The sequence below is a fragment of the Polypterus senegalus genome, chromosome 10, assembly GCF_016835505.1.
Source record: "Polypterus senegalus isolate Bchr_013 chromosome 10, ASM1683550v1, whole genome shotgun sequence".
NCBI lineage: Eukaryota > Metazoa > Chordata > Cladistia > Polypteriformes > Polypteridae > Polypterus > Polypterus senegalus.
Genome location: NC_053163.1, coordinates 19,703,875 through 19,717,800, shown reverse-complemented (window position 1 = coordinate 19,717,800; position 13,926 = coordinate 19,703,875). Strand labels below are relative to the sequence as shown.

At 38.5% G+C, this 13,926-nt stretch overlaps 1 long non-coding RNA gene across 1 annotated transcript; it reads left to right on the top strand.

Moving 5' to 3' along the window:
• Nucleotides 1-9,907: 9,907 nt before the first annotated feature.
• LOC120536892 lies at nucleotides 9,908-13,028 on the top strand. The gene is made up of 3 exons (XR_005635222.1): nucleotides 9,908-10,122; nucleotides 11,740-11,772; nucleotides 13,015-13,028. It is a non-coding gene; the product is annotated as an uncharacterized LOC120536892 (long non-coding RNA).
• Nucleotides 13,029-13,926: the final 898 nt, after the last annotated feature.

Genomic DNA, 13,926 nt, shown 5'->3' with positions numbered 1-13,926 from the left:
AGAACTGAAAAATCCAGGACATTTACAGAGACTTTGGCCAAGAATGGCTTCTCATCGACAGGTAAGATTATGAAATGTTAGCTAAGATGAAACAAGTGTATTGTTTATCAAAAGCTCAAACTGAGCAGCGGTTAGAAGTGCAGAAGTCTTGTGACGTGTGTATAAAATGTATCTTGGTGACTCTTCCTGGTTGTGTTGTCTTCACAGTCTCTCCTTTACTTTTACATTTATATTTTGTTCATATAGCAGACGCTTTTATCAAAAGCGATTTACAAAAGAGGCCAACATAATCAACTGTTTAGGCACATGGGGTGCAGGAGGACAAGGTTACAAAACGCTCTAAAAAAAAAAAAAGCTCTAAATCAAACAGAAGAAACTGCCTACTCTTGTCTTAGTGACAAAACAAACGAGTTGCTTCTAAACACATTGAGGGGCTCAGCAGTTCGGATGGAGGTTGGCAGCTAAACAGTGCCGTCCCAAGCCAAACTGGGGCCCTAAGCAGAATGTTCTTGGCATGGGGAACTCGCACATCGCTCCTCCCTCAATCCACTATATTAGTACTTTTATAACAGCTATATTTTGAACAATAAATATAACAATAAATAAAGAAGGTCACATGACAAACTTAACTATAACTTTTGATCTGTTTCAATAAACGAAGGCCTAATTATTATTACAGTAAAAGTATCCATCATTTGATTCACCATCAGTCTCTTTTAACCGTCAGGGCCAAAGAAAAAAAACTGTGCACCCCAGTGCCTACTACTGTCCAACTACTGCCATACTGTACGCAGCGAAGGCTGCACATTGTAGCAGCTCTCCCTTCTGTTTGTGTTCTTCCTCTGCATGTCATGCCGCATTGTGAAATCACAGTGTTAGTTTTACAGTAATAGTGTTTCACTCGCTTTTCTCTTTTCTTATAATGAATCTGCTATACATTGTTCTGGACGATAAACGTAAAGTATGTGGTGCTGGAATTGTCACATAAAATGAAATTGTTAAGCATTTACGAAACGGTAAAAGTGCTTCAAGTATTACTTCAGTTTACGGAGTAGGGAGAGCAGCAGGGAATGATATAAAGCACAATGATGACAAAAGTGAAAAATGTGTCTAAATGGAAACCACTGACGGTCATGTCATTCTGTATTAATGTTAACGTATTCATGTTAATGTTCTTCTATACTATCATTTTCTTTTAACTTCTGTTATGTTTTGTTGATATATTGTGACATGCAGGCAGCAGGTGATGTGAAACCAAATGCTGTAAGTGATGGGACTGTGTGTAGGGCTTCTGTTCTGTAAGGGGTGGACACGAGTGACAGGAGTTAGGGGGAAAGGAAAGTGCAGTGGAAGAAAGTTTTGAGTAGGCAGTCAGGAGACAATAAGCAGGAGTGTTAAGAGTGTTGTACCATGTTAGCCATTATGGATGTAATGAGAAGTCAAGCAAAATGACACCTTGCCTGAAGAAGGGGACCGAGTTGCCTTGAATGCTAATATTTTGTATTCTTTTAGTTAGCCAATAAAAGTTGTTATTAGCAATTAGGAGAGTTGGACAGGGTCCCTCATAGAAGGTCCTTAACCCATCAGCAGGACCCACTGGTATCTGCTCCTTTGGGCAAGGAGGAACAGGATGAGCACTGCCAGAGGCAACAAAATGACCTCCAGCAGGCATTTGCCATATAATACCAGAACTGACAGGTCCACCACTGACCCCTGTGCTTTTCACAGATGAGAGCAGGTTCACCCTGAGCACATGTGAAAGGCGTGAAAGGGTCTGGAGAAGCTGTGGAGAATGTTATGCTGCCTGTGACATCGTTCAGCATGACCGGTTTGGTGGTGGGTCAGTGATGGTTGGGGAGGCATATCGATGAAGGGACACACAGACCTCTACAGGCTAGACAATGGCACCTTGACTGCCATTAGGTATTGGGATGAAATCCTTGGACTCATTGTCAGACCCTATGTTGGTGCAGTGGCTCCTGTGCTCCGGGTGTGGCAGAAGTGCTGCAAGCAAGAGCTCAGCAATCATCCAGGTGCCCCTGGCAGCAACCATGGGCCCCAGCAGGGTTGAGCTTCCATGCTCCAAACCCGTGGCCCTGCTTCAAGCCTGGGATGCTGCCCTCTAGTGTTCGGGGAGGTAATGCCCTGAATATGCTCTCTCCCCAGTCCTTCCATCATAGGAGCATCTCTGCGGGCAAGGGCCCTGGCCATCCGTCACAATATATAGGTGCTAACACCTAAAAGTTAATAACGAAAAGGTGGATTATACTTAAATGAAACATTTTCTGTGCAAACAGAGCCTACTCCTGTTTACTTTAGTTCTGTCTGAAGCCACTATGTGTGTCTTCCTGTTATTGGCAGACTTGTAATCATTTTATATTAAATTGATTCATCAGACGGAATCACAACCATCTGTTCTTGAGCTACTAGGCAGTAATGAAGATCTGCAAATGAAGGAGGAAGACAAAGAGCAAAAGAATGGCAGATTCTTAGGAATCCTTCACCTGAGGTACTGATATTGCATTCTGGGAAGTTCTCAGTTGACAGTAGCATAAGGTTAATGCAATATGCTAAACCTTTTTTTATTTTATTTTCATTTTCTTCTGAAATCACATTTTCTGCTGCTGCTGAATCTCCAGGAGAAGACAATGACACAGACACAGACACAGTTTCCACAACTGACTGGGTGTTTGTGGGTGAGTATTTTAGTCAGATATTAGAAGGTAATATTGTCTAGTGGGAAAGTAATTAACTGTTACTTAAAAGCTGTGTGATGATGTGGGTTCAGCTCCATGCTCCTTCTTCCATTTTGGGAGTTCTTGAACCCAACACCGTCGGTAATGTCACCAGATGAGCTGGGCAATGAGGATACAACACAGCATGGGGATGGTGCAAAATGGTGCTTTTATTAAAACAACAAAACCAAAAACAGTGTTCAAAATAAATAGTACAGTGCTTCTAAAAGTCAATAAATAAATAATCCATTAAAAACAATGAAAAGGTAGTGGTTTAAATCCAATAAATAAATCCAGTTAAAACAAGGTTAAAAACAATGGCTGGAAGCAGTCCTTTAAAACAAAACCCAGTGTTTTCTTTCTACCTGGCAGCTCCCTGCTTTTCCCATCCAGGCACCAGTGGAGTCGTCCTACCTGCAGCTGACCTTCTCCTTCTAGTCTGTAGCCCTGCGGTCCCTGGCTCTGTAGGACTCTTCAGACTGTGACTTGGGTTCCCCAGCGACCGGGACGCTCATGCTGCTACCTCCTAAGCCTCCTGACTCCTGCTACCTTTTGTGTTGAGCCAACCACCTTCTGGTCACTCTTTCTCCTCCAAAGCACTCTGCAGGAGCTACCACTTCTAGCTGCCCCTGAGTATCGGCCTAACACTCCTGAGGGGCTCTCCTCCGAATTGCCTGCTCTCTCTCGCTCACGCACCAGCTTTCATCTTCCTTTTCTTTTCTTCTTCTTTTTTGACCCCTTCTGCACTTGTGTTCCTATTATATATAATGGGGATGTGGCACAGGTGCAGCGATTAGCAGTTCGGCATCATTTATGGATACATAATACAGACGATTCCTCACCTGTGCACTTAAACGAGAAACGCCATCACGTAGTGTCCAAGAACAGCTCTGGCTACACTACCACAGCCCTTCTGTAAGCCGCGAGTACAGTAATTATTACTTTAAAACTGGGCTTTTCTACAGAGCCCTGGACCCGCTGTATCACAAGCTGCCAGTTTGTTCCATATAACTGAAATGTTTTTGACCTTTGCTATCTGCAGACATATGAATGTAGAATTTGAAATGGATAGGTTTATAAGTTTGTAGGCCCAGTGAAATTATTACTTTTTTATATACATATCAGGATGTAGTACTGTATGTTGCCATTCCCATAGTTAGTGAGCATAACTACTATTTAGTAACAGACGAGACAAATTTAGTGTCGGCATGGCTGGTTTTCCTTGCTGCTTATTAAACAACAGCACAAAATGTCATTTCATTTCATTGTGCGATTCCTTGGGATGTCAGCAACTGTAAAAGGTACATTATTGGCAATTTTATTATATCATGCATATTTCATGACCATTAGCAAAAGTTAGATAAATGCAACTAAACAAATCACATTAGTCACTTCTTTGTTCTGCACTGCAATGTCCATATTATTACATTTTACTTCCAGACAAATAATACATATAAATGTACATTGACACACACACATATCATGTTTTAAAATCTGTTTTTCTTTCCAAATTCAGGGTTATAAGTGTCATAGCCTATCCTGAAAGCATCAGATGTTAGGCGTGAACAAACTCTGCACTGCAGCACAAGCTTATACTGCATTGAAACCCACATGGGGTTAATTTGGAAATTCTAAGTCACTGAACACACTTATCTTACGGGTATGGGAGGTGAAGAGGAGAACCTTAAAGACAAGTTTACAGAGACATCAGGAGAAGCTGAAATCTGTCAGAATTGAGGATAACTCCACAAAATAATCTACCCATGTTGATTTAACTCACACCATTACAAGGTCATGGGAGATTCGCTTTCACCCCAACTTGTACACGTTTGTATTATTTTTAAAGATAATGGACTCACTTTTCTATGTCTTTGATCTCCTTTTGTTTCTTCATTACTAAAGAAAAATATATAAAAAGAAAATGTTGTATTTTAATATGTTTAGTGAAGTGTCTTTATAATTAAAAGAAATCTTCAAGTGATTGCTAAAACACATATTCATATCTAACCCTGTAAATATATAATGGAAAACACTACGATTTGTCATATAAGGAGTAGGGTTTAGAGAAGATCATTAGAATTTATTGTTGTTTGGAAAATGTTAATTTTTATTTACTTACACTTCAGTTTATCATGACTTTGAATATAATTTTTCAGTTCATTTTTAATCATGCTAAACCAGGGCTGGATGTAATCCTAAACAGCCCTCTGCTTGTCAAGTTCAGGATATCTCCACATTTTATTAAATGTCAGACACATTTGTGTTTAGTATCAAACAACATCCATTTAGCAGGACTTCATTTACTTCATTACAAGGTCGTGGTTGATTTGGTTTCACCCACACTCTTAGAAATGCTGGTCCTTTAATGGCACATTATGGTTCTTTACTGAGTTGTGTGTTTCTTCATAGACCCACTGCTTGAGAAAGAACCATTTTATTCTGGGAAGATTTCTTTGCATCTGAAGGTGGATATTTGTGCTTTGAAAAACATTCTAATATTTTGAAGAAAAACAAAACCTGAAATATTTAATGTGTGGCAGCCTACCTAGCGGCACTTAACAGAATAAGTAAACCTGAAGTTAGCTGAAGTTGTATGCAGTAAGAGTTCTTTTGAAATCAAGAGCCACTGATATTTCACATATCCGCTAAATCATATGTTCATGTCCAACTTTGTTAATATGTAATGAAAATATGATTCATGATAAGGTTTAGAAAAGATTATTACTCAATCAAACTCAAACAAAATTTTACTTATAAAGCACATGTAACACAACAAATGCTGAGCTATACATAAACAGAGAATCAAATCAATTTTGGAAAAAAGTCAATAAATATATTAAACATATATATGCTATGGGGAGGCACAATGGCGCAGTATTAGCGCTGCTGCCTCGCAGTTATGAGACCGGGTTCGCTTCCCGTGTCCTCCCTGCGTGGAGTTTGCATGTCCTCGCGTGTCTGCGTGGGTTTCCTCCCACAGTCCAAAGGTTAGGTGCATTGGTGATTCTACATTGTCCCTGGTGTGTGGGTGTGTTTGTGTGTGCCCTGTGGTGGGCAGGCACCATACCGGGTTTGGTTTCTGCCTTGCCCTGTGTTTGCAGGGATTGTCTCCAGCAGACCCCCATGACCCTGTAGTTAGGATATAGTGGGTTAAAGAATGACTGACTGACTGACTATATATGCTATGAAAAAATTAAACTAAAACATATAATCATAAGAATAAATCCTACCAAACCATTAAAGAGAATACAATAAAAATATGAAAGTACGACCTTCAAGCATCTCCATATGCCAACAAGAAAAGAAAAAAAAATGTAATTTAAGATTTTAAAATGTCAATTGTGTTGGAAGACTAGGATGTAGGATGGTAGACTATTCCATAGCCACAGAAAAAGCACAATCACTCTTAAGCCTCAACTGAGACCACGGGATAGAAAGATGTTTTTGATCAGATTATCTCAAAGGCCTTAGGTCTCAGATATAACGCAGTTCCAAAACATGAAGAGCTTTACAAACAAATTATAAGCCTTTTAACTGAACTCTGAATTTTACTGGCAGCCAGTGAAGAGAGGGCAGCACTTGTGAAATGTGTTCTACCATCTTTCTCTGTTACAAGGTCACAGGAGATTTAATTGCACTCCATCTGTACGCATTTCATTGATTATTATCTCGTAAATATAATTAATCACAGCTCCAGTCACTAATTTCCCTTTGTTTTCTTCATTACTACAGAAAAATCAGAAATGAACCAAAAGGAAGATGCCCATCTTCAAAGTAAGTATACTGTGAAAAAGTGTTGTATTTTACCATGTTATTATAGTGCCTTTATAATCCAAAAAGAAGTCTAAAATACTGGGGTTGCTAAAATGTATATTTACATCCAGCCTTGTAAGTCTTTTTATGCAAGATACTACTGCTGGTTATTTTATTTAGTCCTGTCCTCCTTCAGTATATTACGGTGACTTACTGTATAAACACAGTAATAGCTAAGCATGACATAAAATGATCAAACCCAGCCAGTCCCTTCACAATAGGGGCAAAGCCAAAATCAGCTGTGGAGAGCGTGCCAGTCCATCACAGCTGCCACTCACATAAACACCCACAAAAGACAAATCTAGAATTGTCAGTTAACTTTTAACACGTCTTTTGGGTTTAAAGGGAAAACCAGTAAAAAACACATGCAGACACTCAGAGGCAGCCTTAGGACTGACCAACCCCACGCAGGGCTAGTTACGTCAAACTCTGTTCCCGGTATGTGTGGACTGTATAAACGTGCATATGAATTTATTAAAAATAATGTTAACATACACCGTATTTTCTCATTACAGTGTTCAGCTAAAGTTTTTCAAGATAACACGTGGACTTTATTAAAATATAACGATATAATCTATTAAAAATTTATAATTCATGACAATACCACGACAGTGCAAAATGCGATGTGGTGTCATGTGGAAATTAGCAGGGCCTCTTCTAGCAAAAGTACCCAAATTGCAAGTATCCTCTGAGTCTCGATATGCAGGATGTCATAGTTATACCTCACGTTGATGTCATGTCAGCCGGTTATCATTAGCGATACTTGTTTTTGTGCATTAATATTTGGACATGTTTATGGCCTGCAAATAAAATGTGAGTTTCAGCTTTACGACAGGAAGTGTGAAGTTAACCTTAAAAGCGGGGCCCCCTTATTCGCGGGGCCTGGGGTGGTCGCTCGACTTGCCATCCCCAAACACGACTCTTACAGACACTGGAGGACTGCAGGTTCTATACAGACAATAACCCGGCTCAGGATTTGAACTGCAAAATTAGAAAACAAGCTTTAATCCAGTATAAGCTAATGTTTAATAACTGTAGTTGCATTTAGTTCATGTTCTGCTTGTTTTGTCATGAGTGTCATGAGGAGGTTGTCAGTCAGTGTGTTATGCCGACTATAGCATTGGACTTTAAATCACAAGGCCTCAGATCAGTCCTCTCATTTGGCTCAATATGCGAATGTGGGCAAGTTATGCAGCCTTCCTGAGGTCTGACAGAAAGGTCTTAGCAACTCTAGGAAACAAAGTAGAATGTGGCCTGCTTTGGTTAGTCACCAGTTTTCCCAATGCACAGTTTTTTGACTGTTATAATCAAAAGAAGAATACTGACATTTGTGTGAGGGCTAAAGATTTTCACTAATCCAATAAAATCAGTAATCAGAATATTTTTTTCCCCTGCAGGTTCAGCTTTCAGCTCTTTATATAATACAGCAGGTAAGAGGTTAAGAGTTGAGTGGGGTTCAAAGTCACTACTTGCACAAGTAAAATTTTAACTTATGTTAGGTTTTAGCCGGACCTATGAGAGTTGGCTGATCATCTCCCTTCTGACTGAGGGAATGACAGAATGAATTTATCCTCTAGTCCTTCATCTCCAATCCTACTGTCTTCATGTGTGGAAAGCAAAAAACACAATGGTAGCATGTGAAGTAAATGTGGACATTCCAGTGAAGTTAAAGGTGGGCAGAATCCTATTTCACTTTCACTCTCCTCTCCAAAGAGCTGTCCATGTTCACCTCGACTGCTTCCTCCCTCTCCTAACTGGCCATTGGATCTGCTATTCCAGTGAGTTGTGGCTTCTGTCATCTGTAGTACCAATATGCGTTGTCTGTTGTATCATGTGCCATTATTTGCCACTATAGAATTTGGGTAACATCTTGAAGTATTCAAGTGCCACCATTTAAAGTCTATGCCTTCTAACCTTTTGCACACCCTCTGGCATTTACCAGTAGATCTGAAGCATTAGGTACAAACCACCAGACAGAGCTGGGATTTTATACATTAAATAAACAAACTTTTCAGTATGTTGACTTGACACAACTCCACCACTAGAACACTAATGTACATGAGGGTGTGAATAAATGTGTGGTGCTGAGTTAAGCTGCCCGAGGTGCAGTTTTAAAAGATCTGCATGTACTGATAGTTGGACTAGGTGTGATGTGACAGTGACCAATTTCTCTCTATTATAAGAGAAAATCTTGAGACGAGACGAGACTATTGCAAAGATATTTTTTCAAGTCCCACATTCCACTCAACTATTTACAGTTAACGGCAAGTGCCCACGGTCCTCTCACCTCTCATTCGTGTGAATGCTTTTGTCAGACTCAGTTCCTGCATTCTTGTAAACTTTTATGTTTTCCTCACTTTAAGTTCTCAATAAAAGAAGACTTATTATGTCCAGATCTTATTGAAGAATTTCATCCCGAAGGGTTATCAACAGAAGAAATGAGTACACCTGCAATCCTAGCACAGAGAAACGATTAAGTTAAAAGAATTAATGCGAAAATTGTCAATCGGTTATACGGCAAATTGGTTAAATGCTGGATGTGAAGTTATCGATGAAGCCGGTTGTATACTTACAACGCTTGACAGATGCCGAATGTCACTTCAACACAAGTCCTACAAAACTGTCGTAATTGAAACAAACCGTGAAACTCAGGCCGATTATGACAGCAGCAATCCAAGCTGTGTGATTTGAAACAAGATTACTGTTCACATGGCCAACTGTACGTTGCATGCTTAAGAGTAACTCAGCGCACAGCTTGGTCATATTACAACCGGAGGGCCGAACTGACAATGTGGTATAGAAAGAGATCCTTAACAAATAATTATTGGTATATTTTCCCTCAGTTTAAAAAGGTTTAATTTTCTTCTTAATAAAAATTTTAAGGCAGTACTTTGCTTCCCCATACGCAAGTGCAGGTATTTTGCTATCTACTATATAATAAAACACTAAGGTTTATGTGTCCGGTCCCTCAGAGGATTCTGATTGGTCAGTTTGGCTTTGGTGACACGATGAAAGAAGAAGTGTGAGTGTGAAACACAAGTGGAGGAGTAAAGGTGCAGGAAGCATGCTGAGAGCATCACCTTCAAAGACGGGAAGAATGAAAGCAGATAGGAGGTGAGAAAGGCCTCTCAAAAATAATGACAAAGTCTGAGAAGGAGGCTTTACAGAGACACAGTTGTAAGAAGGAGCGTCTCTCAAGGGAGGTTCACTTACGCAAGGTTACCTAAGAAAGTCCCTGTAGGTACAGAGTAGGTTGAGAGATATTAAATTGTATTTAATAATCTTTGACAGGTAATGTTGCTAGTTAATGTAATAAAATAATCAGTGAAAGAAACCGCCTCTGAAGTGATTTGTATGTTTTCCAAAATAACCAGTTAAACATGTCACATTTATCTTTGGTGGTCTAAAATGTTGATAATGGTGTGCAGGAGTTTTAACTAAGAGATGAAGGACCCTAATATGTGTACGTGTTCAACAGATTATGTCAAAGCTCCTAAACCACTGATCATTTTCTGATACTTTTTACCTCAATTTTTTGTAGGATCAATTGTGACTTTTCTGGGTAACACAGCAGGTAAGCAATAAGCTCACACCTTTGTGTTTTATGATAAAAAATACCCCAACAGGTAGTTGTAGCACATCTAGTAGAAGTTATGTTAAGGCTTCATAGCAGAAAAACAGCCCTTTATCAAAAAAGAAAGCACCCCATCTCAAAATGAAATACAGGAAATTAAAGTAGAAAACTAAAGGCAATACAAACAATTTTGCCAAGGCACCAACAACAACACCAACTCAAAATCAGTCCACTTGTGAATGTAGCCCATGGTGTGAAAAACAGAAAAGTGGACTACAATTGGCTATTAAAGTGACACATTAAATAACTTCAAGCAGAAATTTAAAATCTCTTTACAAAGCATGAAGGTAATCATTTCCTGGAAAAAATCATTTAAGCTGCTGTCAGAAGTCGAAAGTAGTTGTTCTGATGTGAACCCAGCAAGTTTTTTATATTGTGTGAAAACTTAGGAAGAGGTATGAAACAACTGATTTTTGTTAAAAATGTTTTTACAATTGGGAAAATGGTGTTCTTTGAAAAACTAATTTCTAAAATTAACTCCATTTAACAATTTTTGCTTGCTTTTTAGATGATACTCGATATTTGTTCCTGGAATAAGCTTACGCAGTATCAAACTAATTTGAAAGTATATTAAAGTAATGAGATCTTCTAAAACCCTTCCAAAAAGCCATTTATGTATCCACTACTAGTGCTACTTTTCCAGATTCTTTTTGCATGGCACACTCACTCATACAGAATTTTAGACTTGCCAGTTGACATAATATGCTCATCTCTGGGATTTGTTAAATAAACTACATGAAGTTTCGTTTCCCTTTTTAAGTGAAGTTGGTGCTTTTGAGTAAGTCTGAAAAATATCTATTCAGTTCAAATTTAAAGAGTTGGAGTGCCATAGTAGATATTAATGGTTATCTGGCATTCTTTGATGTTCTTCTTTTGACTATGTATTTATGCAATATGTTCTTTGTATTTTTTGATTACCATAACCAACAGTTACTGAAATCAAATGAAGACATTCTTACTGCTCTTGGGCAATATTTAAAGTAAATTTCAAAATCTGTGCCTTTGCTCATCCCTTAAACTCCTATTCTGATATTAAGTGACAAATCTCTTTGAAGACTGAAGGAAAAGTATACCATAGAGTTCATAAAGATGCAAGCATAGACAAGTTTAACTTAAACTGACTGACACTGCAAAATACAACTTATTTGTGAAAAAGAGTTCACTTTGTAAAAACTATGAGTATCAGGTTAGTAAATATTAAGTGTTTGATGTAAAAGTTTGAAACTCTATTAGGCAGTCAGTGTGACGCTGCTTGGTGACTAAGACACTTGACTCTTTAACCAGAGGTTGACACCTGACTGTGTGACATAAACGATGTACTGATCATGTAAATGACATTGATTGGTAGACTTTTTCCCACTCCTCCATGCAGACGTCTTTCAGCTATGTGATGTCTGAGGGGTGTCTTGTGTGCAGATCCTGTTTCAGATCACCCCCAGAGGTATATTAATGGGACTCAGATCTGGGCTTTGACTTGCCATTTCAAAACCCTCCATTTCTACCTGCCATCTTTAAACTTAATAAATATTAATTACTGATTATTCTTTTTGTCGACAGGCAGTTTTCTGACTAGTCTGGGTGAAAAAGTAGGTAAGTAAATACAGTAATAAATTTATATATACTGCAGAACATCTCAACAACTTTCAACAAGAAAGACTCTCAGACCTGCTTAGTACATGTCAGGTTGGTGAGGTGCCAGAGTCTATTGTATCTGTAACAGGTAAAAGGCAGGAACTCTCCACCAGTCCACATGCCACATCTACTGTATACAGGGCCAGTTTACAGTCACCACTTAACCAATCTGCACGTCTTTGTGGGAGACAAATCCATGAAGTACATGCAGACTCGTCAGGGACAAAAATCAGGAGTGGCATTTGAATTTATAAAGCGGCAGCAGCAGTAGCCACTGCACCAAATGACACCTGTTTTGAGGAGGTGTAAGATGGCAGAATAAAATAATGCAGAATGGAGATAAAAAAAGGTTTATGATTTAATCAGCGCACACCATAAACAAGAATTGCAAGTCACACAGAACTGATTTTTTGGAATTGAGTAAAGAGCTGCTGGCCAATGAATGAGGGGAGAAGATGGGACTCTTCACCAATGACTGAGGGGGAGAGGCAGATCTTCTTTTCAAAAACTTAATCCCATGTGACTTGTGTTTTCTGTTTATAATGCATGCTGATTTTTTCCAGAAGTATCAATTTAATAACATTTTAGCACGTGTTTTGCACATTTTAACTGACATGTAGATTATGTAATGTGAGATTTTTTTTCCATGGATATTTTTCACATTGTTTGCTGTTACATATCATTAATCATAATTGGCTTGTCTTATATTGTAAACTCTTTTATATCTCCATTACACATGAAAACATGGTATTAAAAATTGTTCTTGCCCATCACTACAAACTGCATGTGGTAAGTAACATTAAAAATTGAATATTTTTAGATTGAGCATTCCTTTAACAAGTAGCCCATTTTAGAGTCTACATAACTTTTAATTCATACAAAGCAATCACAACTATGCATAGCCTGGAGGTTAACAGTTTGGGTTCTTTGGTTCTCTTGAAAAATTCACAGATTTCAGGATTTTACTAAAGAAAGCTGCTTTCACAAGAAATGTATGTCTAGACGTAACGTAGCCAACACAGACGCTGACGTCAAAGATAGCTGAGTTTATTGATGTTTGTCATCAGTTAACCAAAGCACTGTGTGTTTTTATAAATGATTAAAAGTACATATTCAGTGAAAAGTAGAATGCTTTTTGGTACATCACAGTTACTTTTTGACATCTTTTTGTAAATAAAGTCTTCATATACTGTTTTGCAGGGATTATAATAAGAAGAGTGACAATGAAGGATTCGCACATCTGAAGATAGTCTTGGTTGGAAGATGTGGAATTGGAAAGAGCACCTTATTTAACAGTGTGGTTGTGAAAGAAGGGATCATGACTGATCCTGCCAAACAATCAGCCACTAAACACTGTGAAAAATTTCATGGGGTGAGAGGTGGTCGCACATCACGGTCATTGATACTCCAGGTTTCTTCAGTTCTCACCTTCCAATGGGCAAGTCGCAGGTAAAATTCAAACAGATGTTAAAATGGCCCCTCCAGGCCCTTTTTTATTTCTTTTGATGGTGGAGGTGAACAATTTCACACAGGAAGACTCAGAAACAGCTAACATAATTCAAAAAATGTTGGATGGAAACAAAGGAAATATGATGGTGGTTTTCACTCAAGGATGTCGTCTAAAGAGTACAATTGAAGAATACGTTCAGGGTTCTGATGAAAACCTCCAGAAGCTTTTGGAAAACTGTGAGCAGAGGTGTCTCGTTCTCAACAACACTGCAATGAGTTTACAACATTTAAAAGAGTTATTCAAAATAAACGACCAGCTCGTTCAAAAGGATAGATTTTGGAAAGATGGGAATGGAAGAAGAGGCTGAGAGAGTTTCTAAGCGAAAGGGGAGTTTAGATATTGTTCCTCCAGCAAGTAAGTTGGATATGCATATGAGTCATTAATTCTTTGTGACAATTAAATACTGTGTGAGTGAGGAAAAATAAGAATTGTAAAATACAGTTTATCAATGATTTCTTTAATCTTCATGAGTCTTGCATGGTCAGGTGTGTATATTATCCATAGATATGCTTTAAATTTGGGTGGTAAATATTAGACAGTTCATTGAGTGTAACATTTGTAAAATAATCTAAGGCGCCATAAAGACAGAATAAAAAGTAGAA